The sequence below is a fragment of the Papio anubis genome, chromosome 2, assembly GCF_008728515.1.
Source record: "Papio anubis isolate 15944 chromosome 2, Panubis1.0, whole genome shotgun sequence".
In the NCBI taxonomy this organism is placed as follows: Eukaryota; Metazoa; Chordata; class Mammalia; order Primates; family Cercopithecidae; genus Papio; species Papio anubis.
Genome location: NC_044977.1, coordinates 164,121,570 through 164,139,874, shown reverse-complemented (window position 1 = coordinate 164,139,874; position 18,305 = coordinate 164,121,570). Strand labels below are relative to the sequence as shown.

The window sequence follows — 18,305 nt, the reverse complement described above, 5'->3', positions numbered from 1 at the left end:
TGCTCTTTGGGCATTATTTCTAATCTGTTTTTCACCGAGAGCTTCCCAATAAGTTGGCATCCTTGATTTTTATTAGCATTTTCACTCTTATTTTCTCATACAAAGTTCTGCACACTTGAGAGGGGGTTTTCCTGAATCACCAGTCACTATAATGTGATGAAGGAAAATGTGATGATAGGACCAGCATCACCCCTATGACGCAAGCCCACCTGGGAAATCCTGGGCAAGCACAGGAAGGAAGGTTTCCTGGGATATCTTTTACCAGAAAACTGGGGCATTGATTTTCAGAAAACAGCTGTGGTGGTATGATAGAGCTAGGTCATATTAGCTTATGAAAGCCAATTATACAATTTTGAGGAATTTTGTGAGCCATTGTTAAACCATTGGTAGCTTGAAATTAGACTTGGAGTAGTTATATTTTGGCAAGTGCTATGAATCAGGCTCTCCAGCATACCCCCTCCCCTAACCCTTCCCCTAGTTTAACAACATACAACTGGTTAGCTACAACTAATCAACTCTAGTCACTGCCTCTTTGCCAAATGACACGACTGACCCTGGCAACAATACTTAGCTAAAGCCGTCAGTGCTTCTCACAGTTCTACCAGGGAACAAAGAATCTTGTTTTTCTGGCAATATTAATAGAGTCATATCTCATTTTATTGCACTTTATAGATATTGCAGTTTTTACAAATTGAAAATTTTTGACAACCCTATGTTGAACAAGTCTGTCAGTACCATTTTTTCCAACAGCATGAGCTTACTTCGTGTCTCTGTGTCACATTTTTGTAACTCTCACAATATTTCAAACATTTTAATTATTATGATATCTGTTATTATGACTGTAATCAGTGGCCTTTGATGTTACACTGTAATTGTTTTGGGATGCCATGAGCTGTGTCCATATAAGATGGTGAACTTAATCAATAAGTATTGTATATGTTCTGACTGCTCCACCAACAAGCCGTTCCCCTCCTTCTCTCTCCCTCTTTTCAGGCCTCCCTATTCCCTGAGACACAACATTGAAACTAACCCAGTTAATAACCCTACAATGGCCTCTAAGTGTTCAAATGAAAGGAAGAGTCGCGTATCTCTCACTTTAAATTAAAAGCTAGAAATGATTAAGTTTAGTAAGGAAGACATAATGAAAGCCAAGATAGACCAAAAGCTAGACTTCTTGTGCCAAAGAGTTAGCCAAGTTGCAAAAGCAAACTAAAAGTTCTTGAAGGAAAAAAAAGTGCTACTCCAGTGAGTACACAAATGGTAAGAAAGTGAATCAGCCTTATTACTGATCTGGAAAAAGTTTTAGTGGTCTGTATAGAAGATCAAACTAGCCACAACATTCCCCAAGCCAAAGCCTAATCCAGAGCAAAGTCCTAAATAATAGAGTAGAATCTCTTAAATTTATGAAGGCAGAGAGAGGTCAGGAAGCTGCAGAAGAAAAGGCAGAAGCTAACAGAGATTGGTTCATGAAGTTTAAGGAAAGGCCATCTCCACAACAATAAAGTGCAAGGCGAAACAGCAAATGCTGATGGAGACGCTGTAGCAAGTTATCCAGAAGATCTAGCTAAAATCACTGATGAAAGTGGCTACATTAAACAACAGATTTTTCAATGTAGATAAAACAGACTTCTATTGGAAGAAGATGACATCTAGGACTTCCATAGCTAGAGAGGAGAAGTTAAGGCCTGGCTTCAAAGCTTCAAAAGACAGACTGACTCTCTTGTTAGGGGCTACTGCAGCCAGTGGCTTTAAGTTGAAGCCAATGCTGACTTATCATTCCAAAAATCCTAGGGCCCTTAAAAATTACGCTAAATCTACTCTGCCTATACTCTGTAAATGGAACAACAAAGCCTAGATGACAGCATATCTATTTGTAGCATGGTTTACTGAATATTTTAAGCTGCTATTGAAACCTATTGCTCAGAAAAAGATTCCTTTCAAAATAATACTGCTTATTAACAATGCACCTGGTCAACCAAGAGCTCTAATGGAGATGTACAAGGAGATGAATATTGTTTTCATGCCAGATAACACAATATCCATTCTGCAGCCCATAGATCAAGGAGAAACTTGACTCTCATGGCTTATCATTTAAGAAATACATTTCATAAGGCTGTACCTTCCATAAATAGTGATTCCTCTGATAGATCTGGGTAAAGTACATTGAAAACCTACTGGAAATAATTCACCATTCTAGATGCCATTAGTAATATTCATGATTCATGGAAAGATGTCAAAATATCAACATTCACAGGGATTTGGAAGAAGTTGATTCCAACTTTCATGAATGACTTTGAGGACTCAAGACTTCAGTGGAGGAAGTACAAATGTGATAGAATTAGCAAGATAAGTAGAATCAGCAGTGGAACCTGAAGATGTAACTGAATTGGTGCAATCTCATAATATTTTCACATACAAAGAATTGTGTCTATGAATAAGCAAAGAAAATCGTTTCTTGAGATGGAATCTACTCCTGCTGAAAATGCGGTGAACATTGTTGAAATGACAACAAAGTATTTAGAATATTATATAAATGTAATTGATAAAGCAGCAGCAAGTTATAAGAGGATTGACTACAATTTTGAAAGAAGTTGTACTGTGGGTAAAATGCAAACAAATAGCATCACATGCTGTAGAGAAATATTTCCTGAAAAGAGAGTCAATGAATGCAGAACACTTTATTATTGTCTTATTTTAAGAAATTGCCTCAGCCACCCCAGCTTTCAGCAACCACCACCCTGCAATCAGTCGTCATCAACATCTATGCAAGACCCTCCACCAGCAAAAAAGATTACAACTTGCTGAAGGCTCAGATGATCATCAGCATTTTTTAGCAACAAAGTATTCTTAATTAAGTTATGTACATTTTTCAGACATGTTATATTGCACACTTAGACTGTAGTGTAGTGTTAACATCGCTTTTATATATACTGGGAAGCCAAAAATAAAAATGTGTGATTAGCTTTATTGTGATATTTGCTTTACTGCAGAGGTCTGGAACTGAACCTACAAGATCTCTGAGGTATGCCTGTATTAACATTTATGTTGGATCTCTTCTGCAGTTGATGTATTGATTCATTATAGTGGGCATAAATACCTAGTGTTGTGTCCTGCTGTCTTGAACATATCCCCCTAATTTTTTCTAGGACATTTATACCATATTTCTTAATGGTGCTAAATGAGAAAGAGAACGTGAGAAAAAGATGCTACCTGTTTTTGGACTGTAATTTTTCTTTTCATATAAAGTACTCTACTAATGTCTAAGGTTTCCTAGATTTGTCAAAAACAAGTTTAAAAGGAGCACAGGGTTAGTGGGAGAAACATGAGAGGCTGATACATGAAGTTGGACAAGTTATCTAAGCCTCAGTTACTCAATCTAAATGGAACTTTTAATTTTGGTTTAGGGAGTTATGTAGGAAGAGGGGAAATGTATGAAAAGTGCCATGTAGCATTCAACCAAATATTGATTGATTAGTGAAATCTGTTTTGCTGGGAAAGCCAAGTAAAAAGAACATGCCAGTAGTCTTGACTTAAAGACGTTTGGAGAATTAACCCTCTAAACCTGTGCTGACACTTCAGAGATGGGCAGTCAGGAGTTGAGTGTTGGTTCAAATATTGGTTGAATTTCACATGGCACTTTTCATACATTTTCCCCCTTCCTATTTAACTATTATGACTTTTAAAAGCCCAACTTTTGGGGTGCTTCCTCTTACATGCCACACAAATAAATACTCTTTGCCCACATTTTAGTAGTAACAATAAGAATGAAAGAGAGTTTCAAAAGTAAGATCTTCTTTGGCACAAATTTATGTAGCTTTTCCCTCCCCAGTAAAAAAATAATTCTGAGCATACTTTACAAATTCTATTCCTAAAACAATCTGTTGTTTGGGGAAAGCCTGGTTAAATGAACGTGACAGTAGTCTTGGCTTAAAGATGTTTGGAGAATTAACCCTCTAAACCTGTGCTGACACTTCACAGATGGGCAGTCAGGAGTTCCTGGTAGTTCCTCATAGCTGTACAATTAGAAACCTGGAATTCAGTGGAAGTCTAAGTCAGCTCTTGACTGGAAAGAATTCTGTCCCTTTCTGAGCTACTACAAAGCCTTGCAATCTGAGAGATCTTAGGGAGAGTGGAATCTTGAAGCCCATCCGATAAATAAGCTGCAGACCCAGGAGAAGTGTGTTGAAATAATATTAAATAATTTTTTATTCTTTAACTACAGCAGGGTGATAGGAGGCCTCTTGAGGACTGAGGAAATGGGGCACTGTGGTATCCCAGGATGTTACTTTAGGATTCCTTTCTAGTCACAGCATTATCAGATTTCCAAAACATGCAGAAGCCATGGGAGAAAGGTCTCTGGGCGGCTTTGAAAACATATCATTCAAATCTGAGGCAGCAGTTTAGTGCCTTGAGTGGTCATCCATCTCAACCCCAGCCTGTGCAAGCCTGGAGCTTGTACATGAAGTGGCAAAATAAAAAAGATAAAACAAGGTATAAGCAGACCCCTTGTTTATATAATATCACATATACAAAGAATGCATCAAAATACCTATCATGTTCAAGGTAACCCATATGAGAGATCTGTCTTTGTTGGTGGAGTTGGAATTGAAATTGGGGTTGGAGTTGTGGTTGTGGTTGGAATTGGAGCTGGAGTTGGCTTTGGTGTTCATACAGGTGAAATATTTGGAATCTTTTTGGTGTCTCTCAAAATCGTGTCAGATGCCAAGCCACTGATTTCTGAGAGAAATCTGGCACTAACTCCCCAGATGGATCATGAATTTCTTTAGGAGTAAAGCCTATATCCTAAAGTTTCTTTATCTCCACAGCAACTAACTCTGTGTTCTACACAAAGAAAGTGCTTGGTAAATACTTAACTGCTCTAATTTATTAACAATGCAACCAATCCTCAAAGTCCTTTCAGGTCATTTTGTGAATCGGAGAGAAAACAGAAGAGTTTCCTCAGGAGCAAGAAGCTCAATGACTTCTGACTGTTTCAACTGCCTGTTTGATCTTAGTCTATACAAGAAACACCAACTGAGCAAATCTGCATACCAGGGATTTCAAGTGAAGTTCATAATAACTAATAGTGCTGCTACCTTGAAAGTTCTCATTGTTTTTACCCTTAGGCATCAAACTCTCACTGGTTTTGCATCTAAAGAGAATGCCAAATAGACAAATTTCCAAAAGCTTGTGTGGACATTGTGTAGAGTTTTTCCTACTTATGGAATTAAAATAATAAAGACATAACTCTGAAGAAATTAGCCACAGTCCAGTCCCAATTTGCCCTATGTGTGTCTAAGTGTGAGCACTTTAATGACACGTTGGCTTAACTTCTCCCAGATAGAAATACTGAAGCGATTATTAATTTTGCCTCCTTAATGCTGACAATCACCCCAGAGCAAGGACAAACCTTAGCAAACATCACTTTAAAAAAAAAAAAAAAAAAAAGCCTCTTTATAGTACCAAGGAGCATGGGAAAATGAGAGAGGGTATCATGAAATTCTGGAAAATGAGATGCTTGATGGGTATTTCCTGGTTATAAGGTGTTGTTTATTCCATCCAGTTGAGACATATGGGGGTGCCCGCAAGGTGTGCCCTGAGACTTGTTGATAATTGCAGGGTGGCTAGAGGCCAGAACCTCAACCTCAGGTAAGAGCCAAAATGATATAGCTAAGCACCTATTAATCAGGATTAACCTCCAAGGATGCCAACTCTGGAAGCTTCTTCACAAATAAGCATCTTCATGTACACTTTAAAAAGAAAACAAAACATTCATTTTCTCAGATGGAGTCATCTGGCCTGGTAGCTCCGGAAAAGATATTTTAGCCCCATCATGAAAATAAATTAGTCAACGCCCTAAAATAAGTTAGGGTAGGTCTAATGAGACTCCACAGCCCTCCCCAGGGGCCTGTTACTGAAGCCTGCTTTTCTTTTCTATGAGTTTCATGTTTCTGGGAAACCTGTGCTTGTGGCAGAATCGGAAGGTATCTCTATAGGCAAATAGAGAATTGAGGTCATTTGACACATATTTAGGCCAAGGAGACACTTTTATTTCAATTACCTGCTTATTTCCAGAAAAGAGAGGAAAAATAAAGTAGACTCTACTAGATTTAGAAATAAATTTTGTGTAAACCTCAAAATGTTCTTTTGCCCAAATTCATTTTCTCCTTTCCCTATTTGCTGAGGGGCTGAAGATGGCCTGAGGCCAGGGAATACAGCAGAACCCTCCCCTGAGACAAAGCTTAAAAGAGTGCAGGAACCCTGTGGTCCCAAATATCATTAACAAGTCTGGAGGAACACACAAACCTAGAGGATGGGTCCATGTCACCAGCAAACACTTGGATATTTTCTTTGGTTTATAGCCTATATGTTTGGTCCATTAGGGCGTACTAGGTGAATGGGAGTCCAAGCAGCAGAGGGTTTTCAGAGCTCTGAAAGTCCTGAATATTTTAGGAATTTTAATTTCAGTTTTCCTGTGTTTTGGCAGCTAGGCCATTAATAAGAAAATGGATGCTTAGACAAGTTGGACCATGTGGAGGTAAAAGTTCTCCCAAAAAGAAAATGACAGACCTTCGGATGGGCAGTTATCTGTGGGTCAACACTTTGGGGGAACTCTCTGAGCTTCAGGCTGCCCATATATAATAAGGAAAGCCTTAGAGTTTGTTATCATATAAAGGAAATACCATGAATTAATTTGCAAATGTGGAAATTGGATAGCTTAGGAGAATCTACTCTTGTTTTAAAGTATTTAGATGATTGCAGTTTTTGAAAAAAAAAACTCATAGATGATCATAAGGATAAAAATCGCATAGAATATACCTGTAGCATACAGTATAAAATATCTCCTCTAATCACAGGGGGAGATGTATGTAAATACAAAAATACATAATAATTTGCTTGATCAAAGTTATTCTACCAAGATATTTTCTGGTCTAACTTACATAAAACACATTTTATGGACACCTGACTTTTATTTTAATCTTTCATCCAAAGTAAAGATGAATTTTTACTGAGCTCCATGTCTTAAAATTATAACTCCTCATTTTGATCAGACTTTGTAGTATACATAAATTAGCAAACATACACAGCATCTTGCTGTTAAAAACAAGTTGTTTTAATGAAAACATAACCTGAAAATCAAGCAGTATTTTTTGGAGGGAAAAGACATTGGTTGAAACAGCAATGTCTTATTGACATTAAAAACAGTTGACATAACTCTGCAAGGATGCTGAAATTTAACTTTTGTATGTTTTTATTATACGCAGAGTATCAAAGATAACAGAATTTATTCATAGAATGGCAGTCATTGGATTCAGTTTTCTGGTACAATTTTCTTCCCATATAAACTCATAAAAAATGTGATGGGTGAGCCATTAGGAATGCTTAAAGCAGCCCCTGATGTATGCCTGCACAGAAAGAACAGATAGATTGCAAAATGTTTATGCCTTTTACATTTTTTACAGTATTAATAAGGAAACACTGTGATTACCAATCAGAAAAGACTCCAGAGTGCTGCTTGTAAAGTGCACCATTATAAAGATTTATATCTGTATCTGGGGAGTAATATGGAGCATTGATATTTTAAGGAGCTCAGTTCAAAAATCTCTTTATTCAATGAAAGTCTGGGAGAGTGAAATATCTTTTTTCTTGTGACAGAAGTGTGTATCAAGGTTAGTTTATGATCCATATGGTAGGAAGAAATACATTTGGTCCCCCAAATATTCACCAAATACTTGGCAATGGATTACAAGGTAGCTATGCAACTTTTTGGCAAGACTACCTATCACAATTAGAGGTGAAATGGGTGTGGGATTATCTGTTCAATGCCAAATCCTGCTTTGGTTATCTCCTGACCTAGGCCCTGTTCTGTGTCAAGAGTGTGTAGTATGTTAGCCCCACCCAGAGGCCTCTAGTCCTACCAGTGCCAATCTGTCTTTCACTCTCTGAGAGTAAATGTTTTCAGCCATCTAGAGACAGCAAATAAATCTTTAGGAGGAAAGGCCCTATATTTTTCCAAGGTGCTTCTATCAGCATCTGATAGTTGGTATTTTGAAAGTAAATGCCTAGAGAAGACACATTTTCTAGTTTACATCTGTAACCTATATTCATTTTCCAAGTTTCCTAAGCAATACTCATGCAGAATTTTTCAATCAGTTTCGCTACCTCTGAACCCAATATGAAAGCTTAATATGGCAGTGTTAACCCACCTTCAACCAGAACCTGTCCAAAATAATTTATGCCAGTCATAATACATTCTGATGCAAGTATCAATGGTTAGAGTTTTATTTGTCTAACTCATCACTGAGTCCAAAAGTAGGGAGACCCCGGCAGATGCAGCAAATCAAGGAAGGCCCTAGGATTCAGGCTTCTTCCATCTTACGGCTCCACCAGTCTTAACATGCAGCTTTCTTCTTACTGACAGTAAGATGACTACTGAATCTCCAAGTATGACATATGGTCAAGCAGGAAGAAAAGAGATAAGGAGAGAGCAAAGAGCAAGATGCCTTCTCTGCTCCAGGCATTGTCTTCCACATGGGATGGGAAGGACCACCCATAGCTGTCTGAGAAGTCAGATTTTGCTTGTATTTGTTAACTGGACATAATAACACACCAAAAAAAATCAGGATTCTGCTAGAAAGAAGAGTAGATATTAGGTAAGGAATGAGTAGCCATCAGCCACAAACTTCATTTTTTAAACCTTCGGAAGGAGATTATTTCTGACATCTAAAGCTGTGCTGTCCATTTCAGTAGCCACTAGTCATGTGTAGCTATTTCAGTTAATTAAAATTAAAATTTAGTGCCTCACTCACGTAGCCACATTCATGTGCTCAATAGCCACAAGTGGCTGGTGGCTACCACATTGGATAGTGCTGGCTCAGAGCCTTCTTTCCAAGGAAGTGGATGCCTATGTCTTCTAATTCCCACATGTTTCAGTTCAAGGCCATTTTTCTTTGCCTTTGTCTTCAATGGAAAAAAATAGCAAGTCATCATCCTTTATGTAAATGTACTTAAAGATCATTGCATCCCTAGTGTATGTACCCTTTGTCTTAGCTCAGGTTTTTCCAAAAGTTGAGGGTAAGAAAAAAACTTGAGGGCAGGTAGTTTATATGAGAGGTGCCCCATCATCACCATCATAGAAAAAAACCCACTAAATAAACAAACAAACAGGAAACAGCAGTGAAGGAATGAAGAGAGTGAGACCGAGAAAAGGAAAACTCCTCAAAGTAGGTTACTAAGGTCACTGTTGCAGGCAATAAGGGCTCAACTCCTCTAGGACCTCTGAGAAACGTGCAAAATGCCTCCCAGAATCATCTGTTCAAAGTAGAGAAGGCTGGAGCATATGTGCACTAGCTCCCATATCTTGTTGGTTGAGGGTTGCCCCTGGGATGTTAACTCCCCTCCCTTTCCTCTGTCTGTATGTACTGCCTGAATGAGCTTCCACAGCCTTAAAGAACTCTATCAGGCACAGAAGTGGGTGGAAGCCTGCATAGAACTTAAGGAGATGCCTGTCAGGGCGCACAGCACTATTCATCAATGCTATGGCTGATATCACGGATGGATCTAGGAGATGGGACATGGCCAACCAAGATCTCTTGTTATGCCCCTCCATTCTCTGTCAGTGACTAATTTTTAAGCTTATTTCCCTTTATAAAGGGTCTTGGTTCTACTCAATCCCAGTCGGTTGAGGAGCTCATGAGTTCACCAATAGACATGCAGCCATTTGTTAGCTATGATTACTCTTTGTACCATTCTCTTTCTTCACCATAAATAGCATTAAGAGCTTAAATCATTAGGCAGGGTTTTTTTTTTAAAAAACAGCTACTGAATTATTGTCCCTTACAAAAATATATTTTATATCAATGTGTTTGGGGAATTAGCTGGGATTTTCCTGCAGAAACAACAAATGCCTCTCTCAGATCCAAACATTTGCCCTGATGCTGCTTAGGGCAGACAGCCCACACTGGGCTGTGATTTGATGGATTCCAGACATGGATCCTCTCCAGAAATGCAACCACCCATTCATGTGTCTCAGCCCAGAAGACCACCATTACGGGGCTACACACTGGTGTTGAGGCTTTGCATCCCCAGGGTGCCCTATTAATGGCAACTACTTTTGGAGAAGGTGTACACTAAGCCCATGTCTGCTGCCATTGCTTCAATGGGTTCAACATACGGCTTTATGATATAACAGGTGGGAGAGGTCCCAAAGAGCTAAGTTTATGGTGAGAAACTTGATCATGAAACACAGAAAAAGGCAGTAGACATCCCAGAGCCACCTTTGAAGGAAGGCTCCCTGCCTACACACCCCCACCTTCCCACTGCTACCGAGGGACAGGAGCACTGATAGAGGACACCAAAGGCAAAGTGTCATTATTTTGCTTTGAGTCAAGAAAGGCCTTAGGTAAAGTTGGTTCATTCATTCATTAAATATTAGTTGAGCATCTACTAAGCGTCGAGCCCAGTGCTAAACTCCAGATACCCAGTGATCACCAAAACAAACATGGTCCAGACCTTGAGGGGCTTACAGTTCTAATGGGGAAGACATTCAGAACTCAAGCAAATAAAAAGTCTAACAACTGTCACAAGAGAAAAGAATATGGTCCCATAAGACCTACTTTCTGAGAAATGACACCTACACAGAGTCTGGAAAAGGGGGTTCAGGGAAGAAAAAACATTCCAAGGAAAAAAAAAAGTTTATCTAAAAAGCATATGGATCTAGGAGGAGCTCAGATGTCAGTGGTACGGTGGGCAGGATGGGTTTGAAAAGAAAGACGCTGGCTAGGAGACAAAGGACCTCACTAGACATCCATCCCTCTTATTCCACAATTCTAGAACAAAATGCCACATTCCCAGTTTTTCATTTGTACTTGGATAATTCTTATGTACCCTCTCTTCTTAATAATCATAGCAATAATTAAAGTTGTATGGCTTATATCTTGTGTGACCCATGAAGGGCTTTCACACCAGCATTTATTTACTTACTATTATTAACTACCAAAATGATGTTATTTGAGGGCAATGCTAGGAACTTTGGGTTGATATCTCCATTAATTCTCAACACAACACTTCATAGCAAGAAGCATTACACCTCATTTTACATACAAGGAAAACAAAGCTTAAATAGGTTACGGGTTGACCCCAAGGTTGCACAGCTAATCACCCAGGTATATCTGATTCTGAAATCCATGCTGTAGACCAGGAATTGGCAAACTACATCCATGGGCCAAATACTGCCCACCACCTTGTTCTGTAAATAAAGTTTTTGGGAACACAACCATGCCCGTTCTTTTATGTGTTATCTATGGCTGCTTTCCCATTACTATGCCAGAATTGAGTACTGAAGTCATAGCAGAGGCCTTATGGCCCACAAAACCTAAATATTTGCTATCTGGACCTTTATAAAACAAATTTGCTAACCCCTGCTCTAGACAGGACAGGGGCTTTTATGCAAAGATTCTTGGAATCTCCTAGAGATAAATCCCTTGAAAGTACAAGTGTCTGTTTACCTGTGCATATTTTTTCTGAGAAAAAGGTTTATGGCTTTCATCATGAAAGAAAACTTATGGCTTAAAAAAACAATAAGAGCACAATTGAACCAGAAAATGTTTTAGAACAGTCGTCTTCATAGTGTGTGTGGTTCCCATATCAGTGGCAGAGGCATCGCTGGAACTTGTTAGACACACAAATTGTTACTAAATAAGAAATCCTAGGGCTGGGGCCCAGCAATCTGTTTTTTAACAAACCCCACAGTTGGTTCTGAAACTCACTCAAATTGAGAACCTCTAGACCAGGGGTGTCTAGTCTTTTGGCTTCCCTGGGCCACATCGGAAGAAGAAGAATCATCTTGGGCCACACATAAAATACACTAACACTAGCTGATGAGCTTAAAAAACAAGTCACCAAAAAAAATCTGGCAATGTTTTAAGAAATTTTACAAATTTGTGTTGGGCCACATTCAAAGCCGTCCTGGGCCACATGTGTTACCTGGGTCGCAGGGTGGACAAGGTTGCTCTAGACTAACCTTAAAAAGTCAAAACTCGAAAAACCAAAGTCAAAATGTTGAATGCCAACACATCAGAAGTCTTTGTCTTAACCATGATTTATTTCATTTTATGAAGAGAAAGAAGACACAGAAAAAAAAAATGGCTTATTTAAACAGATACTTGAAGTTGCCATCTTCTCCATTGCCTAAAAACTGTGGCTTTTAAACCTAAACATCTAAGTTCATCAGAGATTTGAAATTCAAGGGCATTTCACATTTGGCTTTCTTGCCTTTCAACATTGGGCTCTCATTTAAGCTGTTCAGACTGATTGCTAATGGCCAACTAGGGTAAACCCCTCTGCAGACGCCACACTGTGGAAAACATACTAGCGACCACCATCTGGCCCATTCCTTTTTAGTGACACAAGTGACAAAATGGTCAAACATAAAAATTCACTGCCTCAAAACTAGAATTTTCCTCCAACAAACTAGCTATCATGCGTCTGCCTATCCCTGACACTGTCTACAAACCCATTTTTGGTCCAGACCTGGATGGCTCCCCTCACAGCCCCTCAAACCATTCCTCGTGCTTTTCTCTTAACCATTTGTTCATGTCAGAGCCATTTCTTTCTGGCTCCGAAATAATTATTGTTACTTTACAGACAAAAGAGAGATTGCTGTTGTGGTGATGGTGGTTTTTAAGATTATAGTTTTAAATGAAAACACGATTATCTGGGAGATTCTCCACAGTTTCCATTTCTATTGCTTTCTCTTAATTCTTAGGACTGACTGTTAAGAGTGGCTTTTTCCTCCATGCACTGAGGCCATCTGGGGGAAGCTTTGCCCTTGGTTTGAATGAACTCATCCAGAGAGATGTGTACCTGCAGATGAATGCAAAGTTAAGCAGCTGCCCAGTTCAACCATAACTTCAGAGCATTGTCTTTCAGCTTGGAGCCCCATGCAGGGTTTTTCATTGTCTATACCACTCCTGCAGCGATTCCAGAAGTTTCACATAAACCTATCCTACACCTGCATAATTTAATAATTATTATATCAATATTTAATTACCATCCACCTGCATAATTTAAATCAATTTTTTTGCTTGTTTTCTCCATTTGGAGCTTAGGATGTATAAAGCAGGTGTGCTGATGTTAAATGTGGCATTTTCTGGAAGATTCCCTCTATAGCATTAATAAGACTCACCGCCTGGAAGCAGAAAGGAAGCATCGTGTTTGTGTAATTAGTGCAGGTAACCGTGGTCTGGTAAGGACGCTTTTGGTGGTTAAGGGGGATTTGGTTTTTACTGGCCCACAACCAGCTGAAGAAAGTAGATTGCTCTGAATAATTACTTTCATTCTTCAATAGTTTCCTATATTTTATGTTTACTCACTCTTTCAGTGTTGTTTTCTCCTTTTCTTCAGAAATCCACTAAAATCCGTATTCTGAAGAAACTCCACTGCAACCAAATTCTCACCTAAATGGAGGAGGAATAATAATAGGAAACAATAATACCAAATAGTGCCAGGCACTGTTCCAAGTGCTTTACATTGATTAACTCATGTGATCTTCAAAACAACCCTGTAAGAATTTGAGTATCACCCCCATTTTACAGATTAGGAAACTCAGTTTAGAAAGGTTAGGTAACTTGCCCAAAGTTATACAACTAGTAAATAGTGGAGGTGGGATTTGAACCTGAGCAGTCTTGGTCTAGATGTCATGTTCTCAATCACTAGGCTTTCTACCTCCAAAAAAGACTCCTCTGCCTTCTTTTACAAATCTATTCTTTGGCTGTAAGCAGTATCTTCCTCCTGAACATGAGACTGAGCTCTCCACTGGGGTTCCATGAACCACCTGCAACAGGAACTGATTAAACATGTTATTTTTTGATCCACTCTCCAGGACCAAAAATCTGCTACTGAATCAGAACGTTCATGGAGGGGCCCAAGGAATCTGCATGATTACAAGCTTCAAGGCAATCTGGTGCCCACAAAATCCATACTGCTCAACCTAGAACCACTGAGCAAAATTAAAAACTTTCTGAGTTTTGCCACTCACTACCTGGCCCCATATCACTTCTATGTATCTTCAACGTCTACAGAGTCTTCTTCTGTTAGAAACATTTCTTCTGGACAAGCTTAAAACCACAAGCTGGAAGCCCCAATTGTGGTAAAACTTGAAGTGTACCCCAAAATGCTCCTCCCCCACAGATGAAGCCACAGCGCTTAGAATGTTGTGAGATTCTCAGAGGCTTTGCCCATCTGAGGAGTGTTCCTGGGAGGAGCCTTGGACCATTATTAGCTAATATCAGCACAATATTCTGAATACAGGCTTTAGAAGTGGAAGAGAAGCAAGAACACCAGGAGAAGGCAGGCAGGAGCCAGAGAGAGAGAGAGAGGTCGGGGAAGACAAAAGTGCACATGGCCCACCCCATCCATGATTAGCCAGGATCCCCGTGTTTCTCATCTACAGCAGGAGCTATATTTCTGCGAGTCACCAACTTCAGGGAAGACTTTCTATGTTTATAACAAGGTGGGAAGCAAAAAATGTGTTCTTTTTTTCTTTTATGAAAATTAGAATGATACGACAACATGGATGAACCTGGAGGACATTATGTGAAGTGAAATCTGCCAGGTACAGAAAGGCAAATACAGCATGGTCTCACTCACATGGGCAATCTGAAAAAGCCAGTCTCGCTAGGAGGAGAGGTAGAATGCTGGCTACCAGGAGCCTGGGTGGTTAGTGGGGAAAGGGGAATGGGGAGTAGTTGGTTGTGCTGGTATATAATTGCTAGCTAGAGAGGAGGAATTTTTTTACTTTTTTTTTTTTTTTAATTTATTTATTGTTATTATAATTTTAAGCTAGGGTACATGTGCATAACATGCAGGTTTGTTACATATGTATTGGCCTTGTGCCATGTTGGTCTGCTGTAACTCCATCAACCTGTCATTTACATCAGGTATAACTCCTAATGCAATCCCTCCCTCCCTCCCCCTCCCCCCATGATAGGCCCCTGTGTGTGATGTTCCCCTTCCTGAGTCCAAGTGGGATTCACACTAGTTCCCACCCCAAGGAGTGAGGAACATGCGTGTTTGGTTTTCTGTTCTGTGATAGTTTGCTAAGAATGATGGTTTCCAGCTGCATCTGCAACCCTACAAAGGATGCAAACTCATCCTTTTATGGCTGCATAGTATCTCCATGGTGTATATGTGCCATATTTTCTTAATCCACCCTGTCACTGATGGACATTTGCTGATTCCAAGTCTTTGCTATTAGAATAGTGCTGCACAAAACATAATGTGTGCATGTGTCTTTATAGCATAATTTATAATCCTTTGGGTATATCCCTGTAATGGATGGTTGGGTCATATGGTACATCTAGTTCTAGATCCTTGAGGAATCGCCATACTGGCCTATAATGGCTGGAACTAGCTTCTACAATCCCACCAACAGTGTAAAAGTGTTCCAATTTCTCCACATCCCTCCAGCACCTGTTGTTTCCTGACTTTTAATGATCGCCATTCTAACTGGTGTGAGATGGTATCTCATTGTGGTTTGATTTTACTTGATGGCCAGTGATGATGAGCATTTTTTTCATATGTCTGTTGGCTGTATGAATGTCTCTTTGAGAAAATCTCTCTGTTCTCATATCCTTTGCCCACTTTTATGGGGTTGTTTGTTTTTTCCTTTGCATTTGTTTGAGTTCTTTGTAGGTTCTGGATATTAGCCCTTTGTCAGATGTGAGTGGGACTGCAAAAATTTCTCCCATTCTGTGGTGGGTTGCCTGTTCACCTGATGATGGTGTTTCTTTTTGCTGTGCAGAAGCTCTTTAGTTTACTCAGATCCCATTTGTCACAATTTTAGCTTTTAAGTTGCCGTTGCTTTTTGGTGTTTTAGGACATGAAGTCTTTTGCCCATGCCTATGTCCCTGAATGAGTACCACCTTAGGTTTCTCCTAGGATTTTATGGTATTAGGTCTAACATTCTAAGCCTCTAATCCATCTTGAATTAATTCTTTTCGTATAAGGGAGTAAGGAAAGGATCCAGTTTCAGCTTTCACTTATGGTTGCATTCTCCACCACGTATTAAATAGGGAATCCTTTTCCCCATTTCTTGTTTCTCTCGGTTTGTCAAAGATCAGATGGCTGTAGATGTGTGGTATTTATTTGAGGACTCTGTCTTGTCCATTGGTCTATATCTCTGTTTTGGTACCAGTACCATGTGCTGTTTTGGTTTACTGTAGCCTTCAGTAGTTTGAAGTCAGGTAGTTTGATGCCTCCAGCTTTGTTCTTTTGACTTAGGATTGTCTTGGAGATGCGCTCTTTTTGGTTCCATATGAACTTAAAGCAGTTTTTCCAATTCTGTGAAGAAACTCATTGGTAGCTTGATGGGGATGGCATTGAATCTATAAATTACCTTGGGCAGTATGGCCATTTTCACGATATTGATTCTTCCTATCCATGAGCATGGTATGTTCTTCCATTTGTTTGTGTCCCTTTTATTTCACTGAGCAGTGGTTTGTAGTTCCTCCTTGAAGAGGTCCTTACATCCCTTGTAAGTTGGATCTCTAGGTATTTGATTCTTGAAGCAATTGTGAATGAAGTTCATTCATGATTTGGCTCTGTGTTTGTCTGTTATTGGTGTATAAGAATGCTTGTGATTTTTTGCACATTAATTTTGTATCCTGAGACTTTGTTGAAGTTGCTTTTATCAGCTTATTATGATTTTGGCTGGTGACATTGGGGTTTTCTAAATATACACCATGTCATCTGCAGCAGGGACAATTTGACTTCTCTTTTCCTAACTGAATTTCTGATTTCTTTCTCTTGCCTAATTGCCCTAGCCAGAACTTCCAACACTATGTTGAATAGAGCAGGAGAGAGGGCATCCCCTGTCTTGTGCCAGCTTTCAAAGGGAATTTTTCCAGTTTTTGCCCATTCAGTATGATGTTGGCTGTGGGTTTGCTGGCAATAGCTCTTATTATTTTAGCAGGTAATGCTCCATCAATACCAAATTTATTGAGCTGCTTTTAGCATGAAGGCTGTTGACTTTGTCAAAAGCCTTTTCTTGCATCTATTGAGATAATCATGTGGTTCTTGTCTTTGGTCTCTGCTTTATATGCTGGATTATGTTTATTGATTTGCTTAATGTTGAACTGTAGCCTTGCATCCCAGGGATGAAGCCCACTTTGGATCATGGTGGATAAGCTTTTTGATGTGTTGTTGAACTGGTTTGCCAGTATTTTATTGAGGATTTTGCATCGATGTTCATCAGGGATATTGGTCTAAAATTCTCTTTTTTGTTGTGTCTCTGCCAGGCTTTTGGTATCAGGATGATGTTGGCCTCATAAAATGAGTTAGGAGGACTCTTTCTATTGATTGGAATAGTTTCAGAAGGAATGGTACCAACTCCTCCTCCTTATAAATTGGTAGAATTCAGCTGTGAACTATCTGGTCCTGACTTTTTTGGTTGGTAGGCTATTAATTATTGCCCCCAATTTCAGAGCCTACTATTGGTCTATTCAGGGATTCAACTTCTTCCTGGTTTAGTCTTGAAGAGTGTAAGTGTCCAGGAATTATCCATTTCTTCTAGGTTTTCCAGTTTATTTGCATAGAGGTGTTTATAGTATTCTCTGATGATAGTCTGTATTTCTGTGGGTCAGTGGTGATATCCCCTTTATCATTTTAATTACACATTTGATTCTTCTCTCTTTTTCTTCTCTTTGCTAGTCTCATAGTGGTCTGTCAATTTTGTTGATCTTTCAAAAACCAACTCCTTGATTCATTGATTTTTGAGTGGTTTTTTGTGCTCCTATCTCCTTTAGTTCTGCTCTGATCTTAGTTATTTCTGCCTCTGCTAGCTTTCTGAATGTGTGTTTGCTCTGCTTCTCTCAGTCTTTAATTCATGTATGTTAGAGTGTCAATTTTTAGATCTTCCTGTTTCTCTCTTTGTGCTATTAGGCATTTAGTGCTATAAATTTCCCTCTACACACTGCTTAAATGTGTCCCAGAGATCTCTGTATGTTGTATCTTTGTTCCTTACTTGGTTTCCAAAGAACATCTTATTTCCTGCCTCATGCACCCAGTAGCCTGGGTCTTGTTGTCTAGTTTCCATGTAGTTGAGCGGGGTTTTGATTGAGTTTCTTAGTCCTGAGTTCTAGTTTGATTGCACTGTATTCGAGAGAGACAGTTTGTTATAATTTCTGCTCCTTGCACATTTGCTGAGGAGTGCTTTACTCCACCATATGGTCAATTTTGGAGTAAGTACGATGTGGGTGCTGAGAAGAATGTATATTCTTGTTGGATTTGGGGTGGAGAGTTCTATA

The 18,305-nt window shown here is 39.3% G+C and overlaps 1 long non-coding RNA gene across 2 annotated transcripts in view; it reads right to left on the bottom strand.

The window, feature by feature from the left end:
* Window positions 1-18,305, bottom strand: part of LOC103882384 — a 176,375-nt gene that overhangs the window by 146,212 nt on the left and 11,858 nt on the right. For both annotated transcript variants that reach the window (XR_644190.4, XR_004181979.1), the window contains exon 2: window positions 13,374-13,457. This is a non-coding gene — a long non-coding RNA (uncharacterized LOC103882384). The remainder of the gene's footprint in view (window positions 1-13,373; window positions 13,458-18,305) is intronic.